Below are 25,102 nucleotides of genomic sequence, written 5' to 3' on the forward strand. Positions count from 1 at the left end.
CAGTAGCACCTCTTCCACCCCAGGCATGACAATCAAAAATGTCTACGAATTGCCAAATATCCCCTGAAGGGTGAAATCAACCCCACTGAGTGCTACTATAAAGGGATTCCTAATGGATGCTTTCATATATTACAGCAACCCCCCCCCCCTTCACCCTGGCAATTTTATTTAAAATCGTTGACTTGAAATTTACAAAGGAATAAGGAAGACATTGAGACTTATGTATCTCACATAGCATGAATTTGGACTATAATGAATTACATAATAAGAAAAAACATTTAGGTACTTTTATTGAGGTTTTCTATGTAGATGTTTATATGGTAGTGAGTTTCTGGTCTACCAGATTTCTTTCTGTTCCTCTCATTAGAGACGTATTTTTTCTCTCTGTTGTCATTGTTGTCATTATTGTTCCCTCAATGACTATTAATTTAAAAGTTTGCATTTTTTCACTCCCTTAGCTGTGCAGAATATTTCAGAACAGATGCTGTTGTAAGTGAGCTCCATTATATCTATGAAAGCTTACTTTGAGTAGGCAGTTTCTGTAAATGAGAAGGGTCCAGGGAGCAAGAATCCTTTTTATTTGGAGAGAGAATAATTTTGAATTAATTGAACATAGTTATTAAATGATCTCATTCCTTTAATATACCTGTTGGCAGAGACAACAGATAAGGTTTCAAGATGTCATTTCCATGTAAGAATACTTTGGCAAAGTCCACAATCCTGAAATCTAAAAAATTTCATAAGCTTTCATTTAATTCTGAGCTCTCAAGTGTAAATTCTAGGAAAAATATTACATAGCTGAAAGAAAACCTATATTCAAATATGGGCTTTGAATAAATAGAACTGGATTCCAGTTTTTACTCCCACTTACTTCTGTGAAAGTTTGACCAAGCTGCTTAAACTCCCGGAATCTCTGTTTCCTCTTACGTGAATGGAGATAACGCATTTTATTGATGAAGACTGGGGAGAGTGGCAGTGTACTGGCTGTGGGAGGATAAATACATCTTGAAAGTTGCATGTACTTACTCTCTATACTTCCCTTTATCCCAACACCAATGATTTCACTAAAAACTCCTCTCTCAGAGTAATCAAAAACCTACTTACTGATAAATCCACAAAACACTTGGCAGATTTTTTTCTTGATCAACTGTTCCTTTGTTTTTAAACAAAGGATTAGCAAATATTTTGTATAAAGAGCTAGATAGTAAACACTTTTGATTTTGTGGGGCAGTCTCTGGCTTATTTACTCAACTTTGCTATCACAGTGCAAAAACAGTCATAAACAATATTTAAATGAATGTACATGCCTCCGTTCCAATAATACCTAATTTACAAAAGCAGAGAGTTGGCCAGATTTGGCCCATCGGAGTAGTTTGATGACCCTTCCTCTCAACCCCTCACTGCCTTCCTATTTTATTTGGTATTGTTTAACTTTCTGGCTACAAGTATTTTATCTCCTATGTCTTTGATCGCTCCTCCTTTTTTTTCTGGCTTTCCTCCCTGCCTGTGTATTAATTGTCCAAATTAACAAAACACCACTGGGGAAGAAAATATTTGCAAAGTATGCATCTGACAAAGGACTAATATCCAGAATATACAAGGAACTGAAGCAAACCAGCAAGAAAAAAAAAAAAAACCTCAAATAATACCATTAAAAAGTAGGCAAATGACATGAATAGACATTTCTCAAAAGAAGGTATACAAACAGCCAACAAACATATGAAAACACACTCAACATCACAAATCAGTAGGGAAATACTAATTAAAACCGCAATGAGATACCACCTTACCCCACCACAATGGCCATTATTAAAAAGTCAAAAAACAATAGATTTTGGCACTGATGTGGTGCAAAGGGAATACTTATACATGGCTGGTGGGAATGTAAACTAGTACAACCTCCATGGACAAAGATGTGGAGATTTCTAAAAGAACTAAAAGTAGATATACCATTTGATCCAGCAATCCTACTTCTAGGTATCTATCCAAAGAAAAAAAGTTACTATATTAAAAAGACATCTGCATGTATATGTTTATGGCAGCACAATTAACACCTGCAAAGACAGGGAATCAACCTAAATGCCCATCAACCAATAAGTGGATAAAGAAAATATGATATATACATGCCATGAAATACTGCTTAATCATAGAAAAGAATAAAAGAACGTCTTTTGCAGCAACTTGGATGAACTCGGAGGTCATTATTCTAAGTGCAGTAGCTCAGGAATGGAAAACCAAACATCACATGTTCTCACTCGTAAGTGGGAGCTGAGCCACGGGTACGCAAAGGCATACAGAGTGGTGTAATAGACATTGAAGACTCAGAAGCTGGGAGGGTTGGAGGAGGGTAAGGAATAAAAAACTACATATTCAGTACAATGTACACCACTTGGGTGACAAGTGCACTGAAATCCCAGATTTCACCACTATACAATTCATCTATGTAACCAAAAACCACTTGTACCCCTAAAGCTACTGAAATGTAAAAAAAAAAAAAAAAAAAAAAAAATAGAAAAAGATAAATTACCATTGGGAAGAAGAAGTAGCTGTGTTTCAAAATGGTACCTTCATTTCCACTGTCAAGCCCTTACCTTCTGCATGAAGTCCAAGTCTCAGCAAGGCATGCGAGGCTCATTGTAATTTGATCTTTGCCCACCTTCCTATCCTGTCATCAACTCCCTCATTGCCTGCTGTCTGTCCCAAGCTATTTGCATTTTCCCAACTTGTCTGATGTTTTTTCTTATCCCTGGGCTTGGCACATACGAGTTCTTCCATTCGGCAGACTTTTATTTTACCTTTTCTCCTAGAAGAGTTGTATGCCTCCTTGTATTTTATCTTAGTTAGCTTCTATATCAGCATTTCTTGTATTTTATGGTGACTGTTCACATTTTTAAGGTCAGAATGACTAAAATAAAAACTGAAAATAATGTCAATCTCAGATGTTGATGAGAATACAGAGAAGCTGAATTACTCATGTATTACTAGTGGGGTTGTAAAATGGTACAGCCATTCTGGAATACAGCTTGGCAGTTTCCTAAATATCCAAACATCTAATTTCCATACGGCCTAGCAATTGTACACTTGGGCATTTATTCCAGAGACATGAAAATTTATGTTCATGCAAAACTAGTACATGAATGTTTATAACAGTTTTATTTCTAATAGTAAAAACTAGAAAGAACCCATATGTTCTTCCACAGGTGAATGGTTAAACAAACTGTGGTACATCCATATTGTTGATATACACAGCAACCTGAATATTGTGTAATAATTTCCAGGGAATTATGCTTAGTGAAAAAGCAATCTCAGAAGATCACATATTTTATGACCCATTTTATAGTATTATTGAAATGACAAAATTATAGAAATGAAGACCAGATTAGTGGTTGCCAGTGTTTAAGGATAATGGAGTGGCAAGTAGAGATGTGGGAGGAAAGTAGATTTGATTACAAAAGGGCTGTATTTGGTATCCTTTTGTTGATAAAATTGTTCTATGACTTGACTGTATCAATATCAATATCCTGGTTGTGATATTATAGCAAGATATCATTCAGGGGAAATTTAATAAAAGTACATAGGATCTATATGTTATTTCTTACAACTGTATATGTATCTACAACTTTCTAAAATTAAAATGTTGAGTTAATATATATCAGTCTGGTTGATTCTATGAGATAATTATGGTTGGACTACTATGGGAATGCAAAGAAAGGACACTATACCCATTCTTGGAGGTCAAAATACCAGAGAAGGCATTAAGGGGAAGGTGGTTTTTGATTTGGGTCCTGAAGATAGAACAAACATTACACAGAGGAACAAGGAGAAGAAGGTTCTGCCAAGTTGATGAAATGTCAAAAGTCAAGAGTGTCTGGGGCACTGGTCAGGTCATGGAACAATTCATGTTCTGGAAGACATTCTATGATTCATGTCTCTATTCTCCACAGTAGAGCTTAGGTCACTTAATTGATGTTCAGTGTTTTAAGTCCAAGTACTTCAGAGAAACAGAACCAAGAGGATACACTACTGAGAGAGAGAGAGAGAATTATTGTGGGAATTGGTTCATGTAATTATTGAGGTGGAGAAGTCCTGTTTGAAAGCTGAGGGGCCAGAAATGCCAGTGGTATAATTCAGTTGAGTCCAAAAACCTGAGAACCAGGAGCTCCTGTGTCTAAGCGCAGAAGGACATGGATGTCCCAGCTCAAACAGGGAGAAGAAATTTATCCTTCTTCTATCTTTTCGTTCTATTTGGGCCCTCACAGGACTGGAGGATGCCCATCAATATTGGTGACAGCCATCTTCTTTACTCAGTCTACTGATTAAAATGCTAATTTCTTCTGGAAACACACCCACAGACACACCCGGTAATACTTTCACAACTCTCTGGGCTAGACAAATGTACACACAAAATTAACCATCGTAGCCAGGTGTGGTGTCACGTGCCTATAGCCCCAGCTCATCAGGGAGGCTGAGGCAGAGGCTTTCTTGAGCCCGGAAGTTTGAGTCCAGCCTGGGCAACATATGAGACCCTCATCTCACTTAAAAAAAGAAGAAGAAAAAAATTAACCATCACAACTCAGTTAATGTTTGTGTGTGATCCAATGACACTTGAGTTTATTTTTTGAAGTTATGAGTTAGATTAATTTTTAAAACCAGATATTTACTTTTAATTGATCATCTTAATATATTCTTCAATTAAGATAATTAAAATACTAAATTTTAGTCCTAGTACACCAGATAAACCTTCACAGAGTGTGTATATGGTCAGCTTGACCCACCAGTTCATCTTTCCTCCAACCCGTCAATAACCAGCATAGTACACAAAGAAGACCTCCATAAATATTCATTGAGTTAAATAAACCTATGAATGTTGCAAGAAGTCAGCACCTGTTTGGAGGCAAAGACTAAACAATTTTCTAAACCTCAAGAATGTATTTATACAGGCATAATGTAGATTATGAGTGTTACTTGTTTATAACAAAATAATTTCCTTTAAATTATGAAATGTAAAAGTAACTAGAAATATTAACCAAATAAGAAATAAAATAATGAAAATTAAAGATGAAAATTCTAAACTCTGATTTAAGAGTTACAACAACCTTCCTAAGGTAGCCAAGTGATATTCATCTTTTTTCCCCCACAGTGCTCATTCACTTAACCATTCAAAAAATAGATGCAGAATGCTACATATACAAAAAGCGCTAATACAATCTCTAATTATCCTTCTGATTAAATTCTGTAACCTAGACATTGGCTGTGTATATATTACACACACATACAGAGGCACATATATACATGCACTTAGTTTCTTTAACTAAAAGGCTATCTATTCAGGATGAACTTGTTTTCCCAGCACCTACTATTATCATGCCTCCTGTCTTGTACATTCCTTGAGTGCATCTTGCAAAACGGCCTTGTATTTCAAGCTACGTGTTTTTTTTTTTTTTTTAAAGACCTGAACATATTTATGTTGGGAATAAAGTTTAAGGGGAAAATAGCATTTAAAAAACATTTTTTACTGCAATGTGACCAAACTCCAGGATAAGAAAAAAGAGTAAAATATGATTTTCTTGCAGGCCCATTCTGCTTAATTTCAGTATTGGAATTAAGAGATACAACTTATAGAGAACACACACTGCTGCCCCGGCCTGTAGAGAGTTAGAGCAGACTTGATATACTGGTGGGTTGAACAATCTGTCTCTGCCATATGGGCAGAACCTCAGTTTCTTCTCTAGATGTCTCCTTGGCATTTTGTGCCCCATCAACTCTGGCTGCATCTATTCCATTTCTAGGCAAAAAAGATTGAATATAGCTTGAGTATCTTATGCTATATTCTCCAAAGAATAACCTGAGAAAACAATACATATCACATATATCCATAACCTGTTATTGAGATATACATAGAATAATTAGTTGCTCATTAAATTTTGCTAAGACTGAAATAATGCATTGTAACCATGTAAACATGAAAGATTTATCAAAGTTCACAAATGAAGTGGGAAGTGATAACTATCTACAGTCATTTAAAAAGGAAATCTAGCCACTGACAAACTTCTTGATAATTCACAACTCAATCAGGGACAGGAAATAATAAAGTAGTAAGATAATGTGATTCTGATTTAGGGAGATTTAAAAAATGAGAACGGTTTGTTATAGAATTTAGTAGTAAAACTCAGTGTCTAATTTCAATTAATTTTGACAATTAGTTGTAGTTCCAAACAACTAGTTGTAGGGGTAATAATAACTTTCTCAAAAATTTTTAGTAAAATGTAAGTTAAATAACACAAGTGATGCATGTGGTTCAATACTTATTCACACTGTAGTGCTTGATATAAAATTCTAAGATGAAATCATAACATCAAAATAAGAATAGTGTTTATGTTTGAATGTTTGTATTATAATTTCTTGAGTTTTTCATAGTTTTCTATAAAACAAATTTGTGCTAATGTTTGTCTAGTTTGCAACGGCCCAATACTCTGGAGTTGTAACAGTAACCATAAAATTGCAGAAAAGCTTGAAATATTGATTGTGGCCTCTTCTGTAATTCTTAATGGTTTTTTCTTTCTTTGTATCAGTCTTGAGACCAATGAAGAGTGGAAATAAAAAAATATATAAAATGTACAATTTTGTTACCCAGAAGGTTTTCTGCTTTCTGTAGGTACATCCTTTCATAGCCCTAAGTGATCAACACTGGGGAAAGGGTCATGATCTGGCTGACAGAATGGATTACTTTTATAAGTGTCTTAGTCCATTCCTACTGATGTAACAAAATACCACTGACTGGGCAATTTATAAACAACAAACAGTTTGTTTCTCATAGTTCTGCAGGCTGAGAATTCCAAGATCAAGACACCGGCAGATTTAGTGTTAGGTGAAGACCACTGTCTTCTTTCAAGATGGCACTTTGATGCTGTGTCCTCACATGATGAAATGGAGGAAAGGCTAAAGGCAAGAATAGCTCCCTCAAGCCTCTTTTATATGATTATTAATCGTATTTATGAGGACTCTGCCCTTATGATCTCCTAAAAACCCCACCTCTTAATAGTTTATATTGGTGATCATGTTTCAGTTTATGAATTTTATGGGGACACATTCAGACTATAGCAATAAGGGTTGGAGAAATCATTTAAATTAAATAATACATAGATTGATAAAAGAAATACCTTGAGTCTATGAATATTTACTATACATTTATCTTTAAGGCATTCTCTTTTCTCATACTTTTAAAATAAATAGTGAATGATCACTTTATGTTCGCCTTACTTCTTGTTTTAGTCAGCCCTAACTTTTCTCACCTCTCATTTCAAACCACCTCACTATCACAAGCAAAAACTACAACAAGAAAAAAAAAAGTCATACTTTATGGCCCTTGTCCCAGAAGGGAGTGAGCTATCCCAACTTCTTTTCTTTGTATTCCACTGCTAGTTATTTAAAATTTCTACTGGAATGAGAGAGATTACTTTGTTCTAGGATCTCCCCTAAGAAAAAAAACCCTGGTACCATAGCAGCATTGCCATCCAGTCTCTTGAATCCACAACAAAATGTGGCTAGAAATGCTTAGTGCAGCCTCCCAAGGCAAACATTGCTGTGATGAGTGACAAATTGAAACAATGGGAGCTGCTCCTGTTGCCATGGAAACAAGCCTTTCCATCTGAGTGGTTCCATCCCAGTATTCACAATCTAAAGCTCTGCAAAGGTATGCTGGTCTTAACTCCCCTACTGGTTAGCACTGTCTACCAGACTAACACTGCTGAGATGACTGACATGAAAAAACAATTGGGGCTACTCCTTATTGCCATAGTAACCCAGGTTTCTAGTAATTTGCCTTGATGGAACGTTAAAAGAGCTGTGTAGCAGATGTATGCCATACCAAAATCAAATGACAGTTAAAAAGAAGAAACGTGATAAGTTCCTTGGAATTTAAATGCATACCTATTGGGGTAAGTGTCAATGAGGGTTCTGTTTTCTAAAAAAATTATACATGCTACAATACTTCAGTGAATCACAATTTAGATCATGAAGCACTTGAAGAAAATATGTTTATCCTCCTGCAAAGGCGTTTACATAAAATACAATGAAGTTCTCTGAAGAGAATTAGCAAGCACTGAGTTTTTAAACACTGTTTTCTTTGACAGTCTTTTGAAGGAAAGGACTCTATTGAACGACATGATACAGGTATCTCAGTTGAATTAGCTGGCATATTTGTGACTAACCAGATATTGAGATGGCATTTTATTAGCAAAGACATAAAGTTACGATTGATTCATTATCTGCACTTAAAAATTAAAATGAAAAACAGATTTTAAAAAATGCTTCCTGTATAATGGATTATCTCAGGATTTGGTAATAACTTGATATATGAGACAGATATTATATTAATTAACCCCACACAAATTGAGGCAATGGGCATTCTGAGAATAATGGAGAAACTGAGCCTTAATTTTGGACAGCTGGGTTCTATTCTTTTTATTTTACTGTCATACTTCAAATCTATACAACATGTACTTACTAAATATCTTTAGATACTTTAACCAAAGTGTAATTTTGGTGCTAGTTAAATGAATCTATAGTTCCAGATGCCATAGGCCATGGCTATATATACATTCTCTGTTTTTCACTGTGATATGCCCTGTAGTCGTGAATGTGGAGCAGATCACAATTTCTCCTAGAACTAATACTATGACTGGACTTTGAGTTCTAATCAACTAATATGGAGTAGCATGGAGTAAGTCAGAGCCTAACTTATCAGCCTATCACATAGGCAGGTCTAAAACCCATAGCGCTCCAAGATGAAGGGAAAATGAATTAAAATATGTTGTTAGTCCTGTGAGATGTGCATAAAGCATGATATGCATTGGTTACTCAGGGTATCTTGTATACCACAAATTGTACAAACAGCTTCCACAAAACTACAGGGTCATCAGTATGAACTATTGAAAATAAATAGGTCAACCAGTATTTATATGAATGAAATATTTTATTATTATTATTATTATTATTTATTTATTTATTTTTGAGATGGAGTCTTGCTCTGTCACGCAGGCTGGAGTGCAGTGGTGCGATCTCGGCTCACTGATATGAATGAAATATTTAAAAAATAATTGTACAAGGATTATAAATGATGAGTTTGAGTACCTGTTCTAAAATTTACTAGCTATATGATTCTGTGAAGAAAAATCAAAAGAAAGATCAAATCAAATGATTCTGCTCTCAACCCACAACAATCAACACAGCCTTCTGTGACCAAATGTGTGACAATTCTTTCCACCAGGAAGAAGCAAGCAATTCTGCAGTGGACACCAGCTGAGTGCTTTCTAATTTAATTTCCACGCTATCTACCTGGAAGAAAATCCCACAGGTTGAGGGCTCAGTCCCCAAGACTGCCCCTCACCTCAGCTTCTGTTGCAAGCCCCAGGTTGTCTTATCCATGCCTCTGACAGACTTCCCATAAACTGGCGTTTCCAAAACCCCATCAATTAATTTGCTTGAGAAGCTCACAGATCTCAGAAATATTTGTGTTTGCTGATTTATTGTAAAGGATATTACAAAGGATACAGATGAAGAGTTGCATAGGGTAAGGTATGAGGGAAGAGGTGTGGAACTCCTATGCCCTCTATGGGTTGCTCCATCCACCAGGAACCTCCACTGGTTCAGCTATGTAGAAGCTCCCCCAGCCCAGTCCTTTGGGTTTCTATGGTGGCTTCATTGCATAGGCATGATTGTTGTACTCAAGATTAGATACATGTTCTGTGTTTAAAGAAAGAAGGGTCCTTGTTTCCTAAAGAAAAATTTTATGTTGACTTGACCGAAAGTGTGAAAGGTTATTTAGAAAGAGTGTGGGTTAAACTCCTTTTGCTTATTATTCATGAAGAGATATTTACAGCTGATGATGCGCATATTATCTTTAGATTTTATTTTTTAATGCATTCTGGCAGTGACAGCACCTCTCTCCTTTTGTGCTACTCCCCGGTATCAATCTGTTGCTGGTTGCAAGGAGTCCTAGAGCAAACACCATCGAATGAGTAGAGTAAGGCATGTGGAAATGGTTTTAATCGGGCAATTTTAAAGCAAAGGGAGCATGAAATGTGAAATGCAGAAAGTAGTAATTCTTGGCATTAATAAGTTCATCAAACTTTAAGTTAGGAACTTGTAAGGGGGTAAAGGGAGCAGGAGAGGAAATGAAAAACATTTGTCCTTAACGTACCTCCAAACAGTATGAAATAATACAGGGGGGAAATCTCTATAGTATATTCTTAGCTCTTTTTTCTTCTAACCTCATTTCCTGCTATTTTCCCAAACATACTCTAATCTCTGCTGCTCTTAAAAAATACTCAGCCCTTGTTACCTTTGTAGAATTGTTTACGCTCTTTCTTCACTAAGACTGCCAACCCTCCTAGGAAAAAACATTGTCAGAATTTTACTTTCCTTTAGTGCCTATCTCAAAAGGTAGCTTCTTTATGAACTATCCCTGATACTTCCCATTTGTGTATGAGCTCTCTCCTTCTTTTCTGGGAGCCCTTCAGATTAAACATAGAAGTCCCACAGTAAACTATTTTCCACATAAAGGAGAGATGAGGCGAGAATGACAGAAAGTGACAATAAGAAGCCGGAGAAGAACCAACGATGTAAATTGTGCAGATGACTCAGCTTACAATTTCAGACTTAGGTGTATGACACAAACTAAGCTGGATGTGGGATATTTGCTGTTTCAGAAGTGGTCCCCGTTTCTCACATTCCTAGATTACTTTCACCATCTCACCCTGTTGTATTTAATTCTAGTATTTGAAATATATACATGTATATACACTAAATTATATTAAATTATATATATTTGAGATATATATTAAATACTAGATTAAATTACATATATACATGTATCTATTACTAAGTAGCTGCCAAACTCAAATCAAAAGCTACATTAGGTGCACAATTCAAAATCAATTATTTTATTACTGTTAATACATATCCATGGAAGATATGTTCCAAGACTCCCCAGTGGAAGCCTGCAACCACGAATAGTACCAAATTCTATATAGACTAACTTTTTCCTACAAATACATACCTATTATTATCATTATTTATTTTTTGATATGGAGTCTCACTCTGTTGCCAGGCTGGAGTGCAGCAGCACAATCTGAGCCCACCACAACCTCTGCTTCCCGGGTTCAAGCGATTGTCCTGCCTCAACCTCCCGAGTAGCTGGGATTACAGGCACGCACCATCACGTGCAGCTAAATTTAGTATTTTTAGTAGAGATGGGGTTTAGTAGAGATGTTGGCCAGGTTGGTCTTGAACTCCTGACCTCTGGTGATCCACCCACCTCAGCCTCCCAAAGTGCTGGGATTACAGGCATAAGCCACCATGCCTGGCCAAATACTTACCCATTATAAAGCATAATTTATAAATTAGGCACAGGAGATGAACAATAATAACTAATGATACAATAAAAAATTAATTATAACAATATACTGTAATAGAAGCTATGTAATTGTGGTCTCTCTCTCTCCCTCAAAATGTATGTTTTACTGTACTCACCTTCATGTGATGATGTGAGATAATAAAATGCCTACTTGATTTGATGAAGTGAGGTGAATGATGTGGGCATTGTGACTTAGTGTTACACTACTATCGACCTTGAACACAAGCACTGTGATAAAAGCACGAAGTTACCTTGACAGTTGATCTGAGATGTGAGGTGGCTACCAAGTGACTCATAAGTGATGGTATCTATAGGATGAATCTATTTATACCATGGGGATGACTCACATCCAGGTGGGAGGGAGCAGGATGGCATTAGATTTCATCACACTGCTGAGAATGGTGCAAAATTTAAAACTTACGAGTTGTTTATTTCTGGAATTTCTCATTTAATACTTTTGGCTTGCAGTAAATCATATATATATGGTTATTGTTGTATTGTTTTGGTTCCTCGTGCTGCACTGGACTCAATGACACTTTATTTTGTAAGCAAGCTGCCATCAGACTTTGAAGTTATTCAAAGCCCTCATTGAAAACATTTGAAACAAAATATATTAACCTAAAAATTCAGAAAATTGAAAAGTTGAAATGAATCAATTTTTAATGAAATGTCTATAAAAAACACAAAATCAACTTTTCTTGATTGGTGGTAAAATTAGTATTTGTAAAGAATTTTCACAATTGAAAATATGTGTAATGCATTTTTCTCTGTTTATACTAATTTCTGAATATATACGATCCAAGAACCCAAAGAAAAATTTAAATTTAATTAGTTACTTGTAGCTACATTATTTCACATGAAAATAATGCAAATTCTTGCATTTAAAAGTATTCACAAAATATTATTGAAATTGAGTGCTTTATAATGTGTTTGATAGTATATGAGTTGGGGATTCCAGAAGCTAGAGTGCTCACGGCTTTGTAAGATAGCCTTGGGTATCCTTTTTGAGAGATGGTACAGAGAGAGTGCCATCTCAAAGATTTTTAGGAGTAAATTTGATTACACTTGTTCTTCTTCTCACACACTAAGATAGAAATGACCGTGTAAGATGTGACTCAGCTCTGTCTCTATCATGGCACTCTTGTGTCTCCCATTAGTTATTTATGTTTGCTATGACATTTTTATAATCCTTTCCCTTTCCTGTTACTTAATTCCTCCTCTTTTAAGTTATGTTTAGTGTTTATAGTTTAGATCCAAGTTGCTGGGCTCTTAACAATGTAACCGGGTTGACAAAATGTGCATAGACTTAAATGTGCAGGAAAATTATAGCTTAATTATTTTATGTAACTAATCTAAACTTTGTCACAGGCTCTCTTCCTCTGGGCAATGGGGAAAAAACATGTTGCTGATAGTATTATCTCAGCATTTTCCAGTTTTAACAGTATCTTTCAGTTCTAAATAAAACTTCTTTGTTAAATAGTCAGTCAGATTTGAAGCCAAGTTCCTATCAGGGCTGCTTCAACTTTCTCCCTCATCCTTTCCCAAGATGGTATCTGGATGTAAATGAAAGATCTTCATTGTGTTTCACCAGGAAGAGCTGTCTGAGGTTCTACCTGGGATTGGACTCTTCTTGAGAGTGACTGATCTGGTATTTGTGTGTTCACTGGTAGTGTCTGCTGAGTTGCAGTTACCTTTATTCATAGACAATCAGTTATTTCTGCTGCTATAGTCTATGGCTGGTGACCTTGTGGTCTGATCTTTTAGCTTAGTATTGATTACTGAGCCCCACTTCAGTAATTGTTGCTGTTACAAAATCATCCTGAAGTTTGCTGGTGACTGCCACTGAGCCTCATCCTCATGGTCAACCTTATCATTCTTGGATACAAGGTCACTCTAACCATACTGTTCTTAATGGTGAGTGAGTCATTTTTGGGAATCCCCCTAGCTCAATGTCTCACCTCACCATTTTCAACTTGTAATCCATATCACAAAGTTCTCTACAATGTTTTTCTTTCTCTTTACATCTTTCTAAACTCAAACACAATTTCTGTTTTTAAAAAATGAAAAAGACACACACGAACACACACACACACACACACACACAGAAGCTAACTTAAGTTTTCACAGCTCCATTAAACAAGATAACTTTGGCAATTTCTTTGTTTCAGTTCATGTAGGCTGTGTAACAAAATACTGGATAGCTTATGAACAACAGAAATGGATTTCTCACAGTTCTGGAGGCTGGGAAGTTAGAGACCAAGACACCAGCAGATTTGGTATCTGGTAGGGGCCTGTTTTCTGGTTCACAGGTGGTGCCTTCTTGCTGTATCTTCCCATGGTGGAATGGACAAGGCAGCTCTCTGGGGTCTATATTATAATGGAATTAATCTCGTTCATGAGAACTCCATCTTCATGACCTAATCATCTCCCAATGGCTGTCCTTATAATACCACCACCTTACAGGCTAATATTTCAAAATATGAATCTTGGGGAAAGGGGAATGGGGGACACAAATATTCAGACAATAACAGTCTTTGTGGTTCATTATAATCCATTTATCAATACTTCTTATCTTAGGCAGGGGATGCTACAGTTAGTTTTGAAATAAGAGGCTCTACTCTTTTGGATATATGTGCTTGTGTGCAGGAGGAAGGATGATTTACTCAAGCTCTGCTGATCATATTCTTTTTCCAAAGGTGCTATGATGCAGCCCTTACTTATAATTCAGAGGCAGAAAGAAGAATGAGTACTAGTGTAAAAAAACAAATAAAATAGAGACAAAATATTTTTATATTCCACATACCTTTCTGTTCCTTGTTCTCGTTATTTTCTGTAGCCTTGGTACATCCTCACTTTTGGGCAATGAAAAATACTTTGGATCTTCATAGTAAATGACCATTATATTTCCATAAGCTAGCTCAAGTTGATTTCTGATATATTTAATTAAACAATGAATTAACACATCTATGAGGTTTGTTTCTTTCATGACCAAATTACCTGACCAAAAATGAAATAAAGATTTTGATTTTTAGTGTTGGATGCTACAAATGAACATCAAACAAAAGTGGTTGGAAGATTTTAGAGGAAGGATGATCTCCATTTGTAGCTCAGAAGTGTGACAACTCAAACTAGTCTTCTTGCAGTTGTAGTGATGAATAGAATCTTGTTTCTTCATATAAGTCTACACAATGCCAACTTCATATTACCATATTGAGTAATTTAAACAGTTGCTACAGTTGCATCAGAAGAGAACGTTGATTTCTACTGACAGACATCAAAAAGTTATCTGTTTTATTAGTATACTAGTGAATACTAGTATACTAGTGGATACTAGCAGCTTTAAATGCTGCTGATATTTTTAAATCAAAATTGCTGTATTGTCTTTTATTTTTAATGCAATCTTAGCAATATTTTCTAGCTGTCTTGAAATACTGATGTTGGTACCTATTAGCTTTTCCTACTTGCATCCATTTCATTTATTCCAGTTGCTGCATCTCAATTCTTTAGAAACAGTTTCCTCCTCATTTTGTGAAGCCTTTATGAGACTGCCAACCCAGGTATACTAGCTTGCTCTGAGACTGTGAATTGGATCCTGTTCTTTAGATCCTGATGTAGTTTCTGAACTTCCTAAGCCCTTTGCTAATTTTCCTTCAAACTTATAAGTTATACCATATTCTTCTTCAAAATGTCTTCCTATGATAAACACTACTCTACTGTTTCCAATCAAAGAATGCTAATAAGTAAGGCTTATCAATTCTTGATCTGTTAGTTCATTACCATGCTTTAATTCTTTTTAATTAATTATTTTTGTCAATGTCTAAGTCTTGAAAAGGAAAAAATATAATGAAATACCAAAATACAATGTAGGTTTCACCACAGTGTTTAAAGTATTGAAAGTAGAATTATTTCAAATTGTTTAAAATAATAAAGAATAATCAATACAATTTTCTGACAAATACTTTTTCATATAAAAGACTCTGTCATCCGAAATTACTCAACCTAATGCATATAGATTTGCATGTATTTTTCCTGTCTTTTATAGCCTCATGAGAACTATTTTATGCAATAATATAAATATTTATAAATGTCTAAGAGTTACATAAAGTACTTACATAAGTTTTAAAATATTGGAATAATATTTACACATACAGAAAAAGGGAAGAAATACATTTTTGCATACAGATATATGTTGTTGCTTTGTGCGAGTGTGTATAAGTGTGAGTGAATATGTGTTCCTGCTCTATATTTGTTCCAAGTTATTTTTCATAAGTCGTCCCTTGACTACTGTGGGCTTCATATGAAAAGTAGGGCTTTTAAATTATTTTAATTTTTAGGAATAATTTTGGTGTTATCCATAAATAGCAGAATAGAATAGTTAATCCCTATATATTCATCACCCCAAACTGAGAATCAGCAAACAATGGCTAATTTGTTCCTATGGACTCACTCATCAGCTCTTACCACTTTTGTAACACTTTGAAGTGAATCCCAGTCATATATGCTTCCTCTATAAAGTATATATTGGTTAAATGAAGGAATGTTATTCTTTTTTTAAAATAATCACAGCATCATTATTATATCTAAAAAATTGGGGTTTCATTTCTGGTAAATGAGGGTAGCATCAGGTCTACCCTCCTGATAAAATAATTATGGACTTTAGACAAATATCTGAAAAACGATTATCTGAAGGCATTAAAGAGACACCAGAAGCAGAAAGAAATAGGAAGAATTAGAGTCCTTGAAATGAAAAAAGTAAAGTAGGTAAGATCCACATTTAACCACCAGCTGGCAATGTGGAGACTCATGTGAAGAAAAGAGATTCTATTCATCTCTACAGCTGCAAGAAGACTAGTTTGAGTTGTCACACTTCTGAGCTACAAATTGAGATGATCCTTCCTCCAAAATCTCAGAACCATTTTACTCCTTTTTTTTTCCTTCTCAGTCTTGCTTTGTCACCCAGGCTGGAGTACAGTAGCACTATCTTGGCTCACTTCAACCACTGCCTCCCAGGTTCAAACAATTCTCTTGCCTCAGCCTCCCAAGCAGCTGGGACTACAAGCATGTGCCATGTACCACCATGCCCGGCTAATTTTTGTATTTTTAGTAGAGATGGAGTTTCATTATGTTGGCCAGGTTGGTTTCAAAATTCTGACTTCAAGTGATTTTTCTTTGATGTTCACTTGTAGCATCCAAAAGTACATCTGTTCCAAGATGGCCGAATTGGAACAGCTCTGGTCTGCAGCTCCCAGTGTGATCAACACAGAAGACATGTGATTTCTGCATTTTTAACTGAGGTACCTGATTCATCTCATTGGGACTGGTTGGAAAGTGGGTGCAACCCACGGAGGGTGAACCAAAGCAGGGCAAGGCATTGCCTCACCCTGGAAGCACACAGGGTCAGGAGATTTCCCTTTCCTAGCCAAGGGAAGCCATGACAGACTGTACCAGGAAAATCAGGACACTGCCACCGAAACACTGTGCTTTTCCAATGGTCTTAGCAAATGGCACACCAGGAGATTATATCCTGTGCCTGGCTAAGCTGGCCCCATGCCCATGGAGCCTTCCTCACTGCTAGTGGAGGCTTGAGTAGGTAAACAAAGTGACTGGGAAACTTGAGCTGGGTGGAACCCACCACAGCTCAAGAGGCCCACCTGCCTCTGTAGACTCCACCCTTGGGGGCAGGGCATAGCTTAACAAAAGGCAGCAGACAACTTCCGCAGACTTAAAGGTCCCTGTCTGACAGCTCTGAAGAGAGTAGTGGTTCTCCCAGCATGGAATTTGAGATCTGAGAATGGAGAGACTGCCTCCTCAAGTGGGTCCCTGACCCCCCAAGTGGCCTAACTGGGAGACAACTCTCAGTAGGGGCTGAGTGACACCTCATACAGCCGAGTGCCACTCTGAGATGAAGCTTCCAGAGGAAGGATCAGGCAGAAACATTTGCTGTTCTGCAACCTCTGCTGGTGATACCTAGGAAAACAGGGTCTGGAGTGGACCTCCAGCAAACTCCAACAGACCTGAAGATGACGGTCCTGACTGTTAGAAGGAAAACTAACAAACAGAAAGGAATACCATCAGCATCAACAAAAAGGACATCCACACCAAAGCCCCATCTGTAGGTCACCACCATCAAAGACCAAAGGTAGATAAAACCACAAAGATGGGGAGAAACCAGAGCAGAAAAGCTGAAAATTCTAAATATCAGAGTGCCTCTTCTACTTCAAAGAAATGCAGCTCCTTGCCAGCAACGGAACGAAGCTGGATGGAGAATGACTTTGATGAGTTGAGAGAAGAAGGCTTCAGAAGATCCGTAATAACAAACTTCTCTGAGCTAAAGGAGGATCTTCGAACCCATCGCAAAGAAGCTAAAAACCTTGAAAAAATATTAACAAATGGCTAACTAGAATAAACAGTGTAGAGAAGACCTTAAATGACCTGATGGAGCTGAAAACCATGGTACGAGAACTACGTGACACATACACAAGCTTCAGTAGCAGAGTTGATCAAGTGGAAGGAAGGGTGTCAGTGATTGAAGATCAAATGAATTAAATGAAGTGAGAAGAGAAGTTAGAGAAAAAAGAGTAAAAAGAAATGAATAAAGCCTCCAAGAAATATGGGACTATGTGAAAAGACCAAATCTACGTCTGATTGGTGTACCTGAAAGTGATGGGGAGAATGGAACCAAACTGGAAAACACTCTTCAGGATATAATCCAGGGGGACTTCCCCAACCTAGCAAGGCAGGCCAACATTCAAATTCACGAAATACAGAGAACTCCACAAAGATACTCCTCAAGAAGAGCAAACCCAAGATACATAGTTGTCAGATTCACCAAGGTTGAGATGAAGGAAAACATGTCAAGGGCAGCCAGAGAGAATGGTCGGGCTACCCACAAAAAGAAGCCCATCAGACTAACAGCAAATCTCTCAGCAGAAACTCTACAAATCAGAAGATAGTGGGGGCCAATATTCAACATTCTTAAAGAAGAGAATTTTCAACCCAGAATTTCATATCCCACCAAACTAAGTTTCATAAGTGAAGGAGAAATAAAATCCTTTACAGACAAGCAAATGCTTAGAGATTTTGTCACCACCAAGCCTGCCTTACAAGAGCTCCTGAAGGAAGCACTAAACATGGAAAGGAACAACTGGTACCAGCCACTGCAAAAACAGGCCAAATTGTAATGACCATCGATGCTAGGAAGAAACTGCATCAACTAATGGGCAAAATAACCAGCTAACATCATAATGACAGGATCAAATTTAAACATAACACTATTAACCTTAAATGGAAATGGGCTAAACACCCCAAATAAAAGACACAGACTGGCAAATTGGATAAAGAGTCAAGACCTATCAGTGTGCTGCATTCAGGAGACCCATCTCATATGCAGAGACACACATAGGCTCAAAATTAAGGATGGAGGAAGATTACCAAGCAAATGAAAAGCAAATAAAAGCAGGGGTTGCAATCCTAGTCTCTGATAAAACAGACATTAAACCAAGAAAGATCGAAAGAGACAAAGAAGGCCATTGCATAATGGTAAAGGGATCAATTCAACAAGAAGAGCTAACTACCCTAAATATATATGCACCCAATACAGGAGCACCTAGATTCATAAAGCAAGTCCTGAAAGACCTAAAAAGAAACTTAGACTCCCACACAATGATAGTGGGAGACTTTAACACCTCACTGTCAATATTAGACAGATCAACTAGACAGAAGATTAACAAGGATATCCAGGACTTGAACTCAGCTCTGCACTCAGCAGACCTAATAGACATCTACAGAACCCTACACCCCAAATCAACAGAATATACATTATTCTCAGCACCACATCACACTTACTCCAAAATTGACCACATAGTTGGAAGTAAAGCACTCCTCAGCAAATGTAAAAGAACAGAAATCACAACAAACTGTCTGTCAGACCACAGTGCAATAAAATTAGAACTCAGGATTAAGAAACTCACTCAAAATCACATAACTACATGGAAACTGAACAACCTGCTCCTGAATGACTAGTGGGTAAATAATAAAATGAAAACAAAAATAAAGATGTTCGTTGAAACCAATGAGAACAAAGACACAATTTGCTAGAATCTCTGGGACACATTTAAAGCAGTGTGTAGAGGGAAATTTATAGCACTAAATGCCCACAAGAGAAAGCAGGAAAGATCTAAAATCAACACCTTAACATCACAATTAAAAGAACTAGAGAAGCAAGAGCAAACACATTCAAAAGCTAGCAGAAGGCAAGAAATAACTAAGATCAGAGCAGAACTGAAGGAGATAGAGACACAAAAAACCCTTCAGAAAATCAGTGAATCCAGGAGCTGGATTTTTGAAAAGATTAACAAAATTGATAGATCACTAGCAAGACTAATAAAGAAGAAAAGAGAAGAGAATCAAATAGACACAATAAAAAATGGTAAAGGGGATATCACCACCGACCCCACAGAAATACAAACTACCATCAGAGAATACTATAAACACCTCTACGCAAATAAACTAGAAAATCTAGAAGAAATGGATAAATTCCTGGACACATACACCCTCCCAAAATTAAACCAGGAAGAAGTTGAATCGCTGAATAGACCAATAACAGGCTCTGAAATTGAGGCAATAATTAATAGCCTACCAACCAAAAAAAGTCCAGGATCAGACGGATTCACAGCCAAATTCTACCAGAGATACAAAGAGGAGCTGTTACCATTCTTTCTGAAACTATTCCAATCAACAGAAAAGGAGGGAATCCTCCCTAACTCATTTTATGAGGCCAACATCATCCTGATACCAAAGCCTGGCAGAGACACAACAAAAAAAGAGAATTTTAGACCAATATCCCTGATGAACATCAATGTAAAAATCCTCAATAAAATACTGGGAAACCGAATCCAGCAGCACATCAAAAAGCTTATCCACCAAGGTCAAGATGGCTTCATCCATGGGATGCAAGGCTGGTTCAACATATGCAAATCAATAAATGTAATCGATCACTTAATCAGAACTAAAGACAAAAACCACATGATTATCTCAATAGATGCAGAAAAGACCTTCAACAAAATTCAACAGCCTTCATGCTAAAAACTCTCAATAAATTTGGTATTGATGGAACATATCTCAAAATAATAAGAGCTATTTATGACAAACCCACAGCCAGTAATGTACAGAATGGGCAAAAACTGGAAGCAGTCCCTTTGAAAACTGGCACAAGACAGTGATGCTGTCTCTCACCACTCCTATTCAATAACATAGTGTTGGAAGTTCTGGCCAGGGCAATCAGGCAAGAGGAAGAAATAAACAGTATTCAATTAGGAAAAGAGGAAGTCAAATTGTCCCTGTTTGCAGATGACATGATTGTATATTTAGAAAACCCCATCATCTCAGCCTCAAATCTCCTTAAGCTGATAAGCAACTTCAGCAAAGTCTCAGGATACAAAATCAATGTGCAAAAATCACAAGCATTCTTATACACCAATAAGAGACAAACAGAGAACCAAATCATGAGTGAACTGCCATTCACAGTTGCTACGAAGAGAATGAAATGCCTAGGAATTCAACTTACAAGGGATGTGGTGACAAACAGAGAGCCAAATCATGAGTGAACTGCCATTCACAGTTGCTACGAAGAGAATGAAATGCCTAGGAATTCAACTTACAAGGGATGTGGAGGACCTCTTCAAGGAGAACTACAAACCACGGCTCAAAGAAATAAAAGAGGACACAAACAAATGGAAGAACATACCATGCTCATGGATAGGAAGAATCAATATTGTGAAAAATGACTATACTGCCCAAGGTAATTTATAGATTCAATGCTATCCCCATCAAGCTACCAGTGACTTTCTTCACAGAATTGGAAAAAACGACTTTAAAGTTTATATGGAACTAAAAAAGAGCCTGCATTGCTAAGACAATCCTAAGCCAAAAGAGCAAAGCTGGAGGCATCAAGCTACCTGACTTCAAACTATACTACAAGGCTATAGTAGTCAAAACAGCATGGTACTGGTACCAAAACAGAGGTATACAGCAATGGAACAGAACAGAGGCCTCAGAAATAACACCACACATCTACAACCATCTGATCTTTGACAAACCTGACAAAAACAAGAAATGGGGAAAGGACTCCCTATTTAATAAATGGTGCTGGGAAAACTGGCTAGCAATATGTAGAAAGCTGAAACTGGATCCCTTCCTTACACCTTATACAAAAATTAATTTAAGATGGTTAAAGATTTAAATGTTACACCTAAAACCATAAAAACGCTAGAAGAAAATCTAGGCAATACCATTCAGGACATAGGCATGGGCAAGGACTTCATGACTAAAACACCAAAAGGAATGGCAACAAAAGCCAAAAGAGACAAATGGGATCTAATTAAACTAAAGAGCTTCTGCATGGCAAAAGAAACTACCATCAGAGTGAACAGGCAACCTACAGAATGGAAGAAAATTTTTGCAATCTACCTGTCTGATAAATGGCTAATATCCAGAATCTACAAAGAACTTAAACAAATTTACAAGAAAAAATCAAACAACCCCATCAAAAAATGGGCAAAGGATATGAAGAGACACTTTTCAAAAGAAGACATTTATGCAGCCAACAGACACAAGAAAAAATGCTCATCATCACTGGTCATCAGAGAAATGCAAATCAAAACCACAATGAGATACCATATCACACCAGTTAGAATAGCGACCATTAAAAACTCAGGAAACAACAGGTGCTGGAGAGGATGTGGAGAAATAGGAATGCTTTTACACTATTGGTAGTAGTGTAAATTAGTTTAAACATTGTGGAAGACAGTGTGGCAATTCCTCAAAGATCTAAAACTAGAAATACCACTTGATGCAGTGATCCCTTTACTGGGTATATACCTAAAGGATTATAAATCATGCTACTATAAAGACACATGCACCTGTATGTTTATTGTGGCACTATTCACAATAGCAAAGACTTGGAACCAACCCAAATGTCCATCAATGACAGACTGGATTAAGAAAATGTGGCACATATACACCATGGAATACTATGCAGCCATAAAAAAGGATGAGTTCATGTCCCTTGTAGTGACATGGATGAAGCTGGAAACCATCATTCTGAGCAAACTATCACAAGGACGGAAAACCAAACACCGCATGTTCTAACTCATAGGTGGGAACTGAACAATGAGAACACTTGAACACAGGGTGGGGAACACACACTGGTGCCTGTCATGGGGTAAGGGAATGGGGGAAGGATAACATTAGGAGAAATACCTAATCTAAATGACAAGTTAATGGGTGCAGCAAACCAACACAGCACATGTATACATATGTAACAAATCTGCGTGTTGTGCCCATGTACCCTAGAACTTAAAGTATAATAAAAAAAGAAAAAAAAGATACCAAGCAATAAAGTTCATGTTAATACCGATACAGAAAAAGTACAAGTCAAAATCTCCATTTCATTTTACTATAGTAAAATAAATACATAATCCAGTAACATATTTGCTTATTACCATTATCAAGTACTATATACTATACATAACAGTGTGTGCTAGACTTTTACATGACTGACAGTGTAGTGGGTTTGTTTACACCAGCGTCACCACAAACACATGAGTAATGTGTTGTGTTATGATGCTACCATATAACTAGACAATAGGATGTTTTTCAGCTCAGTTATAATCTTATAAGACCACTGTCATAGATGTGGTCTTTTGTTAACCAAAACATCATTATATGGTGCATGACTGTAAATAAAACTTAACTTCCTTTTAAAATTTGAGGTGTTTCCTATAATTTCTCTTCTTTCTATGTTGTCACCCCTGTTCCAGTCACCTAGACATGAAATCTAGTAGAAAGGGCTTTCTTGACACCTTCTTCTAGTGTATTATCAGGTCAATCTTATTGCAAAGTTTTAGTTCATTCTTTCAGCTATTTTCTTTTCTACTGAAATGGCTTTCCTACCCCAAAATAAACATGCCCCTTTCTCTAAATGTAAATATAGATTCATAGGTGAATGGGTGGAATTACTAATGGAAAATAGATCATCTATTTTTTGATGCTCATTATTCTTTCATTTAAATAGATTTATTTTATTAGTATCTTAGCTAAGTTCAACATTTTTTTCAGTCCTTACTAAATGATTGGTTTTTCCCTTGGCATTGAGTAGATTAGTAAAAAAGGAAAATACTCTTCTTGTCTTCAGGGAATTTAGATCTCTTTGAAGGAATACAGTTTATGAGATCTTTTTTATGCCTTCTCCCACACCTCCTCTCCCCTTCTTTCCTGCTATCAGAACTACAGGGGTTTTTTTTGTAGAACAACAATATGTTCAGCCTTAGGGGGTAAATGATGACAGATCTAGGTTAACTCCTGTCTCTGTCTTTCTTGTTTGCCAGATATAACTTTTCTAGTGCTACTTACAGCCATGTGAACCTTTTCTGGCCCGTAAGATGTAAGGATATATTTTTTGAGAGTCTTCAAGCAAACGTTTTATTTCTTCAAAGAAGACATAGACTTGTGTTAAGAAAGACTCAGCAATCCCATTAGTGGGTGTATACCCAAAGGAATAACATCATTCTATTATAAAAACATATGCACGTATATGTTCATTGCCGTACTATTCGCAATAGCAAAGACATGGAATCAACCTACATGCCCATCAATAATAGACTGGATAAAGAAAATGGGGTAATATACCCCATGGAACACTATGCAGCCATAAAAAAGAATGAGATTATGTCCTTTGCAGGCGCATCGACGGAGCTAGGGGCCACTATCCTTAGCAAACTAACACAGGAACAGAAAACCGAATACCGCATGTTCTCACTTATAAGTGAGAGCTAAATGATAAGAACACTTGGACACTAGAGGGGAACAACACACACTGGGGCCTTTCAGAGGATGCAGGGTGGGAAGAGGGAGAGGATCAGGAAAAATAACTAATGTGTACTAGGCCTAGGACCTGGGTGATGAAATGATCTGTACAACCAACCCCCATGACACAAGTTTATCCACATCACAAACCTGCAGTTGTACTCCTGAATTTATAATAAAAGCTAAAAAAAGAAAGCACTTCCCCTTCCTACTTTCTAAGTTTCAATATACTTGTGATATCTGGAGTTTACAGATATGAGGCAATAAGCCTAAGACAAACAAAACAAAAGCAAAACAAAAAGGCCAATGTATCAAGAAGCATCAGTAAAGGGACAGAGTCTGTAACTGATGAAATGATTACACTTTTGAACTAACCTTTGATTTCCTATTTCTAGCCTTTGACTTCACATTTCTAGACCTGCTATCAAGTAAAATAACTGTAATTCTGGTTTTATCAACTGTTAGTTGTTTTGTTGTTGTTGTTATTTGCTGCCAAAAAAATTCTTAACCAATGAGCCTACATACGTGGTATAGTTTAATAAAATGCAAGAAATCATGTGATTAGGTCACCAGAAATGATGATGGATTATTGTGTATAGACAATCTAATTCAATAAATTAGTGCCTCTTGGAGTCAGAAAAACCATTATGGGAGACTGGACTTCAGTGGCCAAGGGTTGTGCTGATCCTTAACGTTTTCCCAGCTGAGAGAACATGAATAGTACAATGAAGTAAAACTGAAATCTATTTTCCCACTTTCTATTTTTATGGAAGTTGAATTTACTGGCTAATAAAGTTCTGTGTATTTAAATTACTTTTGCTT

At 36.7% G+C, this 25,102-nt stretch overlaps 1 long non-coding RNA gene across 1 annotated transcript in view; it reads left to right on the forward strand.

Moving 5' to 3' along the window:
- Positions 1-24,245, forward strand: part of LOC139361781 (uncharacterized) — a 46,922-nt gene extending 22,677 nt beyond the window's left edge. Inside the window, exons 2-3 of the long non-coding RNA XR_011619412.1 lie at positions 16,603-16,710; positions 23,803-24,245. This is a non-coding gene — a long non-coding RNA (uncharacterized lncRNA). The remainder of the gene's footprint in view (positions 1-16,602; positions 16,711-23,802) is intronic.
- Positions 24,246-25,102: the final 857 nt, after the last annotated feature.

The sequence above is a fragment of the Macaca nemestrina genome, chromosome 2 (assembly GCF_043159975.1).
Source record: "Macaca nemestrina isolate mMacNem1 chromosome 2, mMacNem.hap1, whole genome shotgun sequence".
NCBI classification, from domain to species: domain Eukaryota; kingdom Metazoa; phylum Chordata; class Mammalia; order Primates; family Cercopithecidae; genus Macaca; species Macaca nemestrina.